Source organism: Bombus affinis, chromosome 8 (assembly GCF_024516045.1).
Source record: "Bombus affinis isolate iyBomAffi1 chromosome 8, iyBomAffi1.2, whole genome shotgun sequence".
Classification (NCBI taxonomy): domain Eukaryota; kingdom Metazoa; phylum Arthropoda; class Insecta; order Hymenoptera; family Apidae; genus Bombus; species Bombus affinis.
The window spans coordinates 3,656,267-3,672,602 of NC_066351.1; the positions used below are offsets into that span (position 1 = coordinate 3,656,267).

General features: G+C 34.8%; 1 protein-coding gene and 1 long non-coding RNA gene across 5 annotated transcripts in view; one reads left to right on the forward strand and one right to left on the reverse strand.

The window, feature by feature from the left end:
- LOC126919395 (protein eva-1) overlaps nt 1-16,035 on the reverse strand; it is a 322,945-nt gene extending 306,910 nt beyond the window's left edge. For 2 of the 4 annotated variants that reach the window (XM_050728591.1, XM_050728593.1), the window contains exon 1: nt 15,013-16,035. The gene's annotated coding sequence lies outside the window, so the exon portion shown is untranslated. The remainder of the gene's footprint in view (nt 1-15,012) is intronic. The other 2 variants (XM_050728589.1, XM_050728595.1) reach the window with 2 other exon arrangements.
- On the forward strand, nt 1,444-4,256 carry LOC126919483 (uncharacterized). The gene is made up of 3 exons (XR_007711671.1): nt 1,444-1,537; nt 3,888-4,086; nt 4,156-4,256. It is a non-coding gene; the product is annotated as an uncharacterized LOC126919483 (long non-coding RNA).
- Nucleotides 16,036-16,336: the final 301 nt, after the last annotated feature.

The window sequence follows — 16,336 nt, forward strand, 5'->3', positions numbered from 1 at the left end:
ATATGATTCCTTTAATTCGAAATTTATAGACACGTATCTCCATCCAAAACCTGTACTACCTTCTGTTCGTATTCTCTCCTACAGCCCATATCCATTGGCCCAGTTCCAAAACGCGAGTCTATCACCTCGTAAATTATTTTGACGCGTCCCAGGGATTAAACGTAACGCAAAAGTACTACATTCGATATCGGAGAGTTGCGTTTACGGATCTCGCGGGAATAAAGTTTGTCCGTATTTGTTTTTCACGTATCGATCAAGTGTATCGATTTAGAAGAGATAGTATATTGTTTATGGAATAGAGTAAATTATATCGAAAGTTTTGGTTCTAGGTCTTTAATATTGATTACGTTTGAATTAATAATTATAACAGCTCTTAAAGAATTTTGTTTTTTTCTTATATTTATAAAATGGATATAAATGTCAGAATAATTCAATAATTTAACTGGAAGGTGCATTCGGCAACTATATATTTAATACGAATCTATAAGTTCTTCTTCTCAAAAAATTGTTCAATTACAAAACATAACGAGGAAATTTAAAAAATTTTGTCAGAAATAGTGTATATAAAAATGTATTTGTCACTTCGACCTATTCGTTCCTGTCTTATTAATCTTACTCGCGATATTAACTTATAAAAAATATTCGAAGAAATACTTTTTGATGACTCAACCTGCATAAACTCAACGCCAAATTCGTAATTTCAACTTTCCGTTGAGGTAGCAATAAAATTTTATCAGTTCGACGCTTGGATCGATAAATATTTGAGAACGAACAAAATTGCAGAACCAATACCACAAAAACATCCGTCGAAAAATTTACTCCACGATTTTATCGTCTTGTTTTTTACTCTTCTGCTCATTTTGTTTTTAATTTTCTGCGAATATTTTATTATACGTTTTACCGTGAAAAATTTATTCCATACGATGGCTGTACTATTAAATCGATGTTCGGAATCGGTGAACAAACAGAGAATACGGTTCTTTTTATCAAAGTATTCCACTCGAAAGTCAATTTTCGTGGATTAATTGGAGTGCTTCTTTTTTTGGTATTCAATTTAATTCATCATAAACAACGTGTGAATTTTGTTCATAGATCCAATGTGCAGATGAAAACGAATCCTAAATTAAACTATTTTTACACAAATATTTGATGAGATTTGCTATCATGTATAATCTTCATTGAACTCTCTTAATCGATCTTCAATCGTATTCTCTTTTCTTTTGTAGCGGCACATGAGTTAGAGGACAATTCAAAATGTTGTTGTTTTGTCTCGGAGTATCAAGAGCGTTAGGATACACGTAATATAAGAATAAATAAACTCCGAGCAAAACAATGTCGCTGCTACGTGCAACCGACGAACAAAGACGAATTTGAATTTTCCGACTCTCTACCGACCAGTATAAATAAGCGGACGCGATCGCAAGGAAATGAGTTACAGTCAATTGTCGATCAGTCATCAACCAATTATCAACGAATTATCAGCGATTTAATTAACGAGTCATTAGCGATCTTACTTTACGACTGTCTTAGCGAATCGGTTAGTACGAGTGTCTTTGCGAACATTATCTGTATACTAATTTATCATTTTAAATATATTCGATGGTTTCACCAACGAGCAATCTCATCCATTAAACCTCACCGACCAACCATCCTCTATACATAAACCTCTACACTTTAAAATCCATCATTAACTTTAAAGCAAATACGAAAAAAGCGTTATTAAATAGGTAGGAGTTCAGTCTATCAATCTACCAAATCCTAAAACCAACAACGGTAGATACTAAGATTCTCCTCTATTTCTACCCTTTTCTCTTTATTTCATAGGTATCAATTTCATATATATCAAATTTCTGTTACGGACAAAAAATACGGCACTTTCCAACTATTTTCATGAAAATATGAGTTTGTATAAAAATCCGCAATCTAATTATAAGTAACTAGGTATATCACTATACGTTTCTTCAAAGATCCACGAGGAAAAATAGATCTAGAAAACGCGTGGCAGGTGACCGAGGAATATCTAGCGTAAAATGCGAATGCTTCGGCTGCGCGATTCCGAGCATTTGCATAATTAGCAGAGATTTTGTCCAGGTCGTAATGAAGTTCACATTATAGTCGGTGAATCTGCAGAGACGAGTCCCATGTACCCTACTAAATTATTTCACTAACCGAGCCAGTCAAGCGATACCCAGAATCCGTTTCCATCCACTCCTAAAAACATCTTCCGTAATTTATTTAGTCCCAGACATGTAACGGGTCTTTGCTCTTTCTCTCTTGTACAACGACACACGTGTACACCCTCGGCTCATTAATATACCCACCAATCTCTTCCACCGCCCTAGAATCCGCTGAATGTTATCCTTTTGAATGAAAGTACGCGATATGCACGGATTCGATTGAAAGCGAACAACTCTTCGAAGCTTTGCTCTACCTATGCGGCCATTGAATGAAAAAGGTTGACGCAAGATGCGCGACTAAAAGCCAGCCTACCAAATTAGTTATCGAACTAAAGGATGCAGATTTCTAGTTTTACGTATCAGATAAAAACGATGTAACACGGTCGTAAAATTGATCAAGGAAGTTTAGGGATGTTTTGGGGAATGAGATATGTAATTTGAGGTATCTGCAGGAAGATCTCGGATCTTGTTCAGGGCATACGATCTAAAGTTATAAATATTTCGTGCAAAAATATGACTTCGGCTTTGACAACTTCGGATTGGTTTTTGCTAATGTGGAAATTATTATTGAATGAAAGATATTGCAGATTTAAACTATAATACTAAAGATTAAAGCAATAATAAAATTCCGTGAAATTTTTTCTATAAAGTTGAAATTTAAAGCGTTCTTAGAAAACGTGTATGGTCCTAAAATATCTATTTTATTTCTCCACTTGATCGTTGATTTCTTCGAATCTTAAAAAATTGAACGATCTCTTCGTTTCACGTCTGTGATTTTTAATACTTTTAGCCAACAGAGAAAATTTGACAGAGTCCAATGATTGCCTCATAAAATATCTTCTTATATTATATTCGTAGCGTTTAAGGAAGAGCTCTTGATTTAACGATCGGACTGTGCTTCGATTTCACGCTTCATGGAAACGCTGCAACGGTTGTTTTCTATTTGTCGTTTTTATGTATGAGCAAATATTAGAAGGTTAGCTGTAACAGTAGCCCTAAACGTATCTGCTGAACTAATGGAATTACTAGCTAGATTAATTCCTAAATTCTGGTGGAGCAGCGTGAGCCAGATCAGATCAGAAGCACGCTGAACACGTCGCTTTTATTGAACTGCTTGTTTCGATGTCGGTCGCTTCGAAGGAGTTAGTAAAAATCGGTATTGTTTCCCGATAACGTTATTACATATATACTATAATAGATTGGCAATATCTATACAATTTCATATTTCTATCAAGAAGGAAGCAGTAGAAAATACATATAGATGTTTTATTTGTTAAATATATTATATCTAGTATTTTACTTTTGATGTTTTATATGTTTTGTATATTATTTAAATTCTGTACGTTTTTATCAGACAGCTACTTTTAATAGAAACATATCATTAAAAATCTTCAACACAAAAGTATGTTATTAATAATACACAACAAAAATCATCCCTGTAATTGTTCAATTCCCTTATGCATTACACGTACATACGTGTGTAGACGTTAACAACATACGACAGTTAAATTCGAAAATTTAGAGTAAGGACAAGTATACAAATAAATAGAGATTCTACTTTCACACTTATACTTGTGATAATTTTGCACATAGCTCACCCATACCAAATACCAAAAATAGAGCTACACACAAAAACGAAAATTAAAAAATTTAGAAAGCTTAAATACAAAAGGATTAATATTCCTATTATCTACTGGCAAATTTCAACAGAAATCCTCAAACCTGTCTCGGATATCCACTGTGCCCCATCAAGGTTCAGGGTTAATAACGAGAATAACGGAACGAAAAGAAAGAAGGGAAGAAAATCGGAGAAAAGGGGGAGAAGGCTAATATGAATAACCCAAGGACAATTGGCCGGCATTGCAAGATGCGCCTTATTCCGCGAAACTTGGCGCCGCTACTACAAGATGTAAATTCAACGACTTTTAAGGACGTTCCTGCGCGAGCTATTACAATATATCTCCCTACTGTATTCCAGGTTACCTCCTCCTACGTGGAAATGTAATATGCTTCCGTGGACCAGCAGTCAGCCAACCAAACCAGCCTGTGACGCCACCGTAGTTTCTTAATTTCATTTTCGCCCGGTTGCCAGAAAGCGCAGAACTCAACGAGTCCGTCTGTCCCTTGCATTTTGGATTTTTCGTTGATTTTTTGCGGGAATCGCTCGGAGAATTCAACACGAATTCCGCGTGGATTTCGAGCAAGCACGAAAGAGACCGCCCGCTCCGGCCTTTTAGCGCTAACAATTTTTCAAGCCACTCAAAGTACCCTGGAAAGAAGAAGAGTATACCCGGCACAGAGTACGTGGAACCTGGAGGCGTTTCACGGGTCGGCTATCTTTTAAATTGTGATACGATAGTTTCGAGCTGAGGAACACTTCTACACCCTTTAAAACGAAGCAAAGCGAGAGATCGTTAAGTGGGACTCCAGTTAATTTCCGTCGACGTTATACCAGCCAGAAATAAAATTTTCTTTATAGTACGACCACGCGGACGATACCTCTTTTCCTTTATGTCACTGTGTAAATGGTTTTTGGACTTTCGACGGGCTACCTGAACCTAAACGTAGAACCACGGCGAATTACGGTGTCGTCTGTGTGGTGGGCGGTATTCACGGACAATAAAATTAGTCCTTCGAGTATTGTCCAGAGGGATACATACAGACCGTAAAGAGAAATTCTCGTGACTGATGCACGTGTTTCCAACACGACGAAGCGACACATATGGAAACGTTTTGCCGAGACAGCGGAAATTTTGGATAGGTAAGGACAGAATGGTGGAGGTCTGAAACCCTTGAGAATTCCCAAAAGCTAAAAGAGACAAAATATTACTGACCAATGATTTAATGTATGCGATTAGGTATGTAATATAACTTAAACTATATAGCTAACATAATTTATTGGAAATATTTGAATAAAATTAAGTTTTTTGTTTTATAGAGATTCATTTAAAAGTAGAAATTAATTTATTCTTTCTTTCTGTCGTTCTTCTCCATATTTAAAAATTCCACGCTTAAATGATACTGCGAAACTCGAGAAACAGGTACAAATATTTTGAACTACTATAAAGATATGAATATAATTAAATATTTATTTTACTATTCCCCTTTTACGAAGAACTTTCCGTCCATTCTTTATTTTATTTTTTGATAGAAAGCCAACAAATATTTCTATTATTACAGACATTCTTTCAAGAATTCGGGATTTTAGGTCACTATTTGCGACCAAAATTGGACAGAAAATGCAGTGTTAATGCATTGAATGCAAACAATCCACTGAAAATAAAACATTGCAGACTCATATTTTATGACTCTATCCAAACGCTAATAGCAATTAAGTGTTGAAATGACCACACAACGAGATACTTTTAATTTCCGTCGGAAACTTCTGGTCATTATAGCGAATAGGATTTCGAACTTTAACTGGTTCCAATAAATCTGATTAATCGGATATTGGTCATTATGGAAATAATAATCGAACAAATGAGAATAAAGCTGTGCTTTAATATCGCATTTGTAATCGAAATTGGTTCGAAAAATATGGTCAGAAACGAGGAGTTGAAATATTTAGTAAGCGATATAAATGCCAAAAGTCGGAATGTCTTTCAATGGAAATAAAAAAAGCATTTATGTTCATTTTGTCACATAGATCATTTATCATTTGAATGCTGCTGATTTGGATAAGAACTAGTGTTCGGAGCAAAAGCATTATGTTGTCCGTAAAAATTTGTATATGCTAATTACGAGCATACATAAAATAAAAAATAAGCAGTATAAAACATAATAATAAAAGATCATAGGATTGGCTGATTTAAACCCGTGCATCATCACAATCATCAGTCGTGGAAATGAGGAAGGAAATTTAATAAACGTAGCAGGTATTCAGCTCAAAAATTTCATTGTCTGCAGCCGGTACGTTAGAGAAACGCGATTGTCAAGAAGAAAAAGCAGCAACAAGGCAACCGTTTTTTCTTCCTCTCAGAAAAATTACAAGGTCGTGATACCTAGAGAGAAATAAAAATAAATAAGACGGTAGTATAGACAGTGTAGCAAGGAAAAAAGACGCGAATAATGAAAACAAGGTCGACGACACGACATCGAAGAAATAGAGAATTGTATTAGAGGGTGGAAACTTGGACAAAACCACAGACAAGCGTGTTCAAACGGATGAAATGAGTACATCGAAGATAAACCGAAGAAAGCTGAAGGAGAAAAGTTCAGGAGACAAAGTACGGTTGATGAAATTGAAACGAGTGGTCGATATAAAGGTAAAAGATATTTATAAACGAGGAGAAGAAGTTATATCAGTACCAAAAAGTTTTAGTAGGTCTTATGACATAGTTGGTAGTTCTTTTAAATTCTTAAAAAAATTTGAGATATAAATAACATTAAATTATTATTTAGATATCCGAAGATTCAGAAAGTCATGTACAATATTTCTAATTAAAAATTCATGTACAACATTTTCAATCAAATAAAAAACAAACATATGCATTTACAATTGAATACCGTAGAAATATGTGTAATAACAATTTTGTAAACAAAAAACGAGCTTTGTTTAATTTTATCACCAAAATTATTTAGAGTTCTGACACAAGGCCTATTAAATTAAATCGCAATCAAACAGGATTTATGCGTGCAGCTGTGTCATTAACGGATTATTATAACCTTTTCAGTTACAGCCGACACGCAATCGATCATAGAACAACAATTGGGAACTGACAATTGATAATCAGTCCCGGGGACACACGATGCACGCTTCATTCGCGAAGTTATCCACGTATTACGGAGCCCATCTCATCAATCGTAACCAATAAATGCGACGGCCGAGCAGTGTGCGACTCTGCGTTCGGATAATTTCACATCTATTAACTAGACTGCAAATCGAACGAGCTGAAATTCACTTCGAAATCCGCTGCTTTGCAACGTAAACAGTACCGTGCCATCTGCGATTCAGCTAATTTATACAATTATCCTTTGGACAGCATTGATATTCTTGTCGTTAAGGCATATCGAACAACGCTGCATCGTTCGATTGTAACAAGTACGATGTATGCGTATGTACGATGGTTGTATGATTATACTTTTATTGGATAAATTTGTAATATGTAATTTAAATCGTTATGTACTTCAAAGCGATACATATATTTATTCAATGGGAAAATAATATCGATTTTTCACTGTACGGATGTCTACGAATTATGCTACCATAAGTAAAACTAAAGATATGGAACACGAGTAGAGACTCATTTTATATACTAAATATTATAATGAGAAATTTACTTTAAATATTTTATATAGTTTTATGTATTTTAAGTATATGTAGTTTATATACTTTTTCAAGACCAATCAAGTATTTCGTATAAAGTTGCATTATATCACCAGCGATAGAATTCTGGCTAAATAACAGCGAATTCCCTTCAACATTAAAGTAATTTTCCTCTTCATGAAGTGCGCTAAAACTTTAAACGCTTGTTTCGCGAAGCTCGAAAAATTAGTCGACTGTTGGAGAAATACAATCGAAAAATTCCACGCGTGATACAGTTCTAATTACGTTTAAGTACATAAAATTAAGTGTACCGTGTAATAGATAATTACAAAAAAGTATATTTGAAGTTCTTTATGTTCCTACTTTCTATCTTCTTACTACAAACGTTCTCAAAAATTAAAAGAATAATAATAAATCAGCTTGCTATTAATATTATACACTTCATGTTTTAATATCTCCATTTGAGTGATTTCACGCTAGATATGAAATTATTAGACGCCTGAACCGAACGAGGAAAATGAAACGTATCGGAGCGGCACTGTACCCCAGTTTATGTGATTACCGTTCTGATAAGGACGAATATGATTTATCAGTCTGATGCAGCATCCAATTTTAGTCACAAATTCGCACGAAAACAGATGCAGGTATCAGAGGAATGCCATACGTATACCGGGAGACTCGCTCACTTCATTTTATATAATTTAATATATATATATATCATTTCGTTACCCTGCACAGCTAATGAAACTGTACGTTTTAAAATTATTAATCGTTTGCATTCACGTCATCGGAATATTGTACATGTGAAAAATATTTATGTGTGTGAAGAATATCGTATGATATGTGAAAATTAGGAATATAGAACGAAGCTTTGATGGACTCAAATTTTATAGAAAATATTCAAACAAATAACAAATAACTAATATCTAGAAAGCGAATACATAACATTTCTATTATAAATTTCTTTTATTATCTTCGAAAAATAGCTTTATTTTTTGAGGTACATATATACGAACGATCTTACAAATCGCTCTATCCTTTCAAATATCAACGCAGAATTACGAAAGCTCAACAAGAATCTTACGAACGATAACGTCTAAAAACAAAGAGCAGTATTTCCAAATCATGACGTCAAAAAGATGTTTGAGATTAAAGGAGCCTTGCGGCTTCAAATTCAAATATCAGCTACATCCGATTATACTCTAGAATATGAATTCGATACGTAGCATACAGGGAGAAAATTTACACACGAGCAGATGCGAAGATTGGTCGATTCTTGAAATCCCAACGAAAGACGAGCGATCTGAACAATAGGTAAATGCACTTCCGCGAAGCATAGAACGTTAAACCCATGGCAAGCTGCGCGACTCGCTGAATCGGGGAGTCGTGAAACAGTCGACAGAGTGAAGTGGAAATGGAAAAGCTTGAAAACGAGCTACTCTCTGCCGTTCGGCAAGTTTTCTTCCCCCCAAAAAGAACGCACAAGGCAAACGGCCACTTCCACAGAGAAGTTCGTAACACGTTGAGAACACGTTTCTCTTCTCATTCTTCTTTTTCTACCAATACTTACTATTGGTAGTGGCTATTGAGAGAATCAGATCGATTATGTGTAGCAAATGCAGTGCGGCGTCAGTTAGCGGAAAAGAAGATTGAGATTGTGATATTAGGTATGTTTGTGTTAGAATAGTCCGCAAATAATATACACTCATTTACGAGAGTATCTAAACACATGTGCATTTTTTAATAGAATATTTTATAATATTTTGAAGTTACAAAACAAATATTGTGTGTCATATATCATTAATTATGAAATTAATTATGAAATTAGAATATAACATAGATGATTGTGTCACAGGGTTACTAATTATAAAATTATTAAGTTCCGAGTAATTTAATCCTTGTTTCCAAGAATTTCATCAAGCTTGGTAATTTTAATCAAATTAATTCTATGGAAAACCGTGATAACACCAGCAGACAGGTAAAATCAAAACAGCCAATAAAAATATTTGTAGACGATACATGTTGATAGTGCCGGCGGGATGTGTTGAAAAAATATTGGAAGAAAAACAACAGCAGTGACGCAGATTTTTGTTTTTTTATATCGCGATACTAGGAGACTGGATTTGTCGTAAATATAATACACCGTTTACAGTACGCGTACAGCATTGGTCCGAAAAATAAGTCATTTTGAGAAATACGTGAAAATAGCGCCGTTTCTGGTTTTCCTTCTATGACGGTGAATTATGGACGGATGGGTATTGTTTCTTCACAAAACATGCATAGGGATGCGTGCTTCCGCAATACACGACCTCATTTTTTATAATTAAACAATCAACACATACGGAAAACACCGGGACAGAACAAACACGTACATAAATGCAACTACGAGAAGTAATTTTGTAACGAAATTCGGTCACGATTCAGTATTCCTACGGAATAACTGCGAAAACTGTGGGGCGAATGTACCAGAAAATAACTTACGGGATGTAAAATAATCAGGGAAAGAATCAATATTTCCATAGCTTTGATCAAAATTACCAATTTGTAATTTTTTTTAATGAACTACATAACATGAAATATTTTCCTCTAAATAAAAATGTGGTAACGATCGAAGCAACTAAAAACCAAAATCACAAATTACAATCAAAAACCCGTAAGTTCTATGGCACTCAGTATCATCTGCTCAAATCTGCAAGACATCATGCTCAAGTTCCATTGGCTTTCGTTTCTCCCATAACGATCAAAACATATTCATCGTTTGGTCGTAAACATATCAGCGAGTTTATAAAGCAAGATCTACTCCTGCAATCCAGCACCGATTTATCCCCTAGTAGCCGGCAAAAAATTGCTATCCCATCTTCCCTGGTATCAGCGTAATTTATCTACTGTAAAATATCAACTCTGGTATTACGGCGAGATGCGATCTTAACGAGACTGTTAGCGTTCTGTAGTCAACTGCAGACGTTGCAACGAACTAGACTAGTTTCCAACAGAAGCCTATTTCGCGACAATGAAAGAAAATCCATCATTCCAACATTAAAATCCTTTTCTACCCTCTATTCCAACTTTCCTTCCTGTCTTTCTCCTTTTTTTATTTTCCAGTCTTCTTTTTTTTTGCATTTCAACCCCATTTTCACGAGTTCCAGCCACGCGAGACTCTACAGTCGTCCACCGTCACCAGAAACGATTTATGGAGATGGCGGTAACTTTTCAAACTAGCGAATAGCTTGGCTATGCCAGCCAATCAGAATTCCCATGGCTACAATCATGCCAATTATAATAAGAATTTACGAGCAATCCAACCAACTTGGCTATCGACAAAGTGCTGTCCAAAGGGCGTGAAAGTGTCCGTTAGATTCTTCATTTATTCGTCCCGGTTTTACGGTTCGCTTTCTCCCCTCCCTTTCGCGAAATGTCCGATGGATTTACGAGAATAATTACACACTTCTTTCGCTGACTATTCGTCCTTCTCTGCAAACCGAGTGGCAAACCACTCTCCTCCGAACAGTTTCCCCCTTATTTTCATTATTCTTATTCCGTTTCCATTCACTACTCCTGGAGTCTTCTCGACGAGTTTGCCCGAGTTTGCCCGAGTTTTTCGTTCGACGAACATTCAGTCGACTTTGTTAGATCGCGCATCGAGTTTCGACCATGTAACCCTGGTATCCGTATTACTCCAAGTAGTTCGGATCGATGCAAGTTCGTTGGAATCGCGGAAAATGAACGCGAACTTCAGGTTCCAGCGGCTTCTGTTTCTCGCGAATGGAGCTGTTCATCTTCTACAATGGTGGATGGAGCGCTCGATGCTCCGAACGATTTATTTTTCGCCCAGAACGAAATGGAATCGGGATACACCGCGGTAAAATGAACCGAACATATATTCGTACTTTCTTCGTAACAATAATTGGTCAATTTATTAGGTGTAGGAAAACGGCATTATTCTCATATTCTGGTTATTTCGATTCAAAAATTTTTACTATTTTTGAACCTTGAGTTTCCTACAAATTATTTTAGTACCAAAAATTTATTTAAAAAACACTTGATATAATTTTGTATATATATATATCGTTAGATCACTAGAGAAGTATTAGGTAGTTCCAAAAGTTTCTTTCGTTTTATAAGGAAATAATAGATGTACAACATTTTTTTGTTTTATATTATTTTATTAAACTACGTATGGTCCATTTTGTTCTCCTAATAATACAAATAGAAATAGTAGTTTCAAAAAATCTGTTTGAAATGCATAGAAAACGCGAAATCCATTTTATTGGTTGCCATTGTCTATATGACTACTTTTTCTATATGACTATTTTTTTCAGTTATATGGAAATACTAAACGTCATAAGATAAATGTCGAGATTGTGAATATACTAAAAGACAGACATGAATTTAAATTAATGAATAGAGTATAAAACTAGGAGTTCGAAATCTCTTCTGCATATGATAATCTTATAGAGTGATTCAATTCATAGTACAAAACAGATGCTTAATTGGTAATATTAGAGAACTCTATGGAACGCTACTTCTATACAATATCCCACAAGTCAAAAAATATTCATGTTTTATTACTATCTAATAAACAGCATATCCTACAGTAAGAGGTATCCAACTATTTTGCATAATCACTTCCAGGAATCTTTATGGAGCTCCGTTTTGCAGACATTCAGCGATCGTTATCCATTATTCACTGATCTACAAAAAGGATCGTTACCGTTTATCTGTTTGACCCGGTGAAATAAAAAAACGTTAATTATAAGTGCTTGACGCGCTAACTCTTATTTCCGTCTACCTTTTCAAGAGTTATGAACAGTATCGATAACCAACTAAATCTCATTCGACTATTGCTACGCAGGAGAATTCTTCGCCTTTCATTTTACATTACTTCAACGTGATTCAACTATGATCTAACTGCAACACGTGTATTTACACAGCGTTCACCTAATCATATTAAGTCAATATCATATTAAGTATATGCATAGAATGTTTGACAAGTAACTAAAGGGATAAACATGACCATAAGTTGATTCGATTATTTGAATATGAAATAAGAAAAAGCTTATTTATAAAATATCATTTAAAAATAAATAAAATAAGAAATCATTGACTCATTTATATTAAAGATGATTTAAAGAATATCGCAATAGAAAATTTTTTACTGTAATATGTAATTTCCTTAGTAGCATTTGATTTTTACTTAGAATATTATTGTATTCAAGCAGTATTTATACATATATGTTTGTCTGTCTATCAAAAAGTCTGTTTTTCACTCAGATTTATCAAAGCAAAGAAATTAAAAAATTATATTCGAATAAATGTTTCAGGAAATTAACACGTTTCACGAGTTTCGTAATTAAAATTGTAACATAAAAGTAGGGCACAACTAAGATAGAATTAAAGTAAAATTGGATGAGAAGTAACAATAAAACGAAGTAGAAGCAATTGATGCGACTTCCAACTTACTCCACAAATGTTGTACAGTTCGATATTACATCGCTCTTCCATGTCTTTAACATTCATTTAAGTTTCCTTACAAACTGTCCGATACGACGAAACAAATGCAAAAGACTTTACGTAATAAACTGCAATCTCTCGGAGATTGCTTTTAAGTTAGCAGAACTATCAGAAAACACGTCTTTTATACGAAAGCTTTCTATTCGAAACGAATTTCTGTTACTTCGTGAAATTTTAACGATGTTTCATAAGATCTTCGATGCTCGTTCTCGTTATTGCATTCCTGTTATCGATGAGAATATTCGAAAATTTATAGAACAAGACTACGTTGCAAAATTTGCATGAAATAATATGATGCACAGAAAGTAAACTAATTTATATTAGAATGCTGATCCTATATCTGGAATATATTGCCTTGAAGCAACACACTTCTGACGTAGTAAGTTTAATATGCGTGAAAATGCTAGTATCACAGACGTACTTATATATACATGGTGCTAGCATTGCAACTTTAACTTCATCAAGCGATTACATTAATTATTGTAGACGGTCGCACTTTCCTCGCGAGATAAAGGCAGAGACATGTGATTAAACGCAATTTCTGCTAAGAAAAACGTGTTACTTCAATGGCATAGATTTTATACTAGCAACTTGTTTTGTTTATTATAAATTTAAAATATACAGAGGTGGACAAAAAAATGATGAAATGAATATTTATACGATATAGAATCTATTTTAATTTCAGAAAATATCTATTTTATGCAAAGGTAATTATTAATTGATTCCATGCGATATAAATAACAATGATGAAACGTATCTCTGAAATTTTCACTTATGATATTGATTCTGCAAACTATTTCTGCAAATATTTTATTCGACAATAATGTACTTCTTTGCTTTCATATTTCCTATTAACTCTAATTTAGAAATTTCAAAATTAATTTAACAAATAATACAATTTATCGTAATAACGTATAAATATCAATTTTATATTTTAGAAATAGATTGTCTATATCTATTAAATTACGCTTCTAACGCAATGCGGAATTATTCGACTAGTTTCAGCATTTATCTCATCGAATAGATCGGTGACGTTCTGACTAATATACATATTAAATACATTACAGAACTTGAAATAACGATTTACATAAACGTTTGTCTCAGCAAGGAAAAATTTATGAATATGCTGTACTCGCATACATTATTACATGTTTCTCTATTAATAAAAAGGCAAAAGACATCCATAGAATATTATTTACCGAAATAACGTATATTTGCGATTATTCTGCGATTATTTGCAAATATTTTTCGATATTCTTGATAATATTTAACATAAATTTTTTTTTTCGAAATAAGAAACGTATTTAGTTCGATCACTTTTTATTTTCAACACTTTTTGTCAATGCAGCGTCTGCTTTACATGTGTTGACAGTTTACAGAATCCCATGAAAGAGAAATGCGGCACCTATGATGTCATTCACGATGTTTCAACGAAAAGACATAAAAAATGCGTAGGATTTAACACAGTTAGTTGGGCCAGATTGCCGAACCAAGTACGGGGATCGGAATATTAAGACATCTTTTCACAATATGAACAAGGAAGCTTAAGCTTGGAAACTTCTTTATGATACCATTTTAAGAGGGTAGTAAAACTTTGATCTGATTAAAATTCATAACGTTTCGTAATTCATACTTCGTTTGTACGTTGAAATGGGATAGGATGAAAAAAGAAATTGAAATTTCGAAATTGCCAGCAAAAAAGTGAAACTGAATTGTTTAAGTATAATATATGATATATCATTATCATTATTCAATTTAACTTGCTACACGTTTATATCAGACACTAGGGAGAATGAACTAAAACTTCTTTTCTCGTATTAATTTTACGTTAAACATCTTTTGGAACCCATTACAAATTCCTTTCGTTTCTTAGAATGAGTATAAGATTGAAATATAAAATTCGGCATTCGTAGCGGTATTAAGCGCTTTACACGTACAATACATTTGTATAATAACGTTTCACACCTCACATTTAGTAATTTTAGTTAATTTAATATCATTATACTTAACCGAAAACTTCCAGCAAAGGTTAGCAAAAAATATCAGAAATAAACTCACCCAAGTAGTCCGTCGATATAACCGGTTGACCCAAAAGGAGCAGCAAAACAATCGTCAGCATGATGACACGAGTCACTCGACCTCAAGACAGCACCAATTATCGTCTTGACATTCGGCGCACACCGTGTAAGCTCTCAGTCGACGTGACACAAACACCAGCACATCACAAGTGCTTTCTCACTGACGAGCGAGAATTAAGTCAAGTTGGACACTTTCAAAAGAACGAAAGTATAAACGTAGCGCGTAAACAGAAGAAAATCACGCGTCGAAGAATGATCGCAAATTCGTCGAATTCAAATCGACGACCTTGAGTATCGAGCCGGTCCGTTTCACCGTGTCATGCATATTAAGCATAAAATTGGTGAAATTTTCAACACATATACCGCATCACAAACTAATGTAATCTCATTCAGTTCGTTAATATAATTTCAATAAAACGCAAGAACGAATTAACCGTTACTTATAATAGCGATTGCTCACTAATTCGAGATGTCGATGTCATACGTCGATTAAGACGTAACGTGAGTATCGATGTCCGATAGATCAGAGTGTCGCGATTTCTGTAAAGACGCTGTTCACATAACCTTCCAACACTGGTCACGTGGTCTCACGAGCAAACGTCGTTTCACTGACACATGTTTGTTGGAGAAATGCTATCCACCATCACTCAAACGCATGCTGTCAACTGTGCGTGAAAACAAAGTAGATTCGACCGGTGGAAGAACGTCTTTCTTTTCGTTGCACACGATCATCGACGACGATCGAATTGAGGCGAGTTAGCAGCGGAGAATGTATCCGACAATAAATGTCAAACTATGACATAAATGAGACTATACACTATGAAACCGGTCAATAAAGTCGAGCGTCACTTTTTCATTGGCTTTTTCTCACTGATGATTCGTGAACAAATGACGAGCAAATTGCGACGATGTTTAATAAAGTAACCGAAAAGGCAACGGACAAATAATGAGGAACACCACATGCATTCGGTTCGACGTTCGGCGCGCGACTGACGGTCGGGACGATTTCAAACTGGGCGAAGCGTGACGTCAGAGTTGTACGCACCCGCGCGCTCTTCGTTAGCCAATCAGCGCTTGCCTGCCGCTTCGACGATCTGCGTTTATCTCGGAAGCCGTGCTCTTCGGCAAAGATGATCATGACCTCGTAAATCTTGACCACTGGTCAACGATTGGTACGAGTTACTGTTACTGCATTTACTTTAACACTTAACCCTTTCGTTGATCTTATGTATCGTGGTGCTAGATTGCAATGTGAGAAGTTTAAATTTGTTTGTGATAAGAAAAAGTAATATGAAAGTACTTAC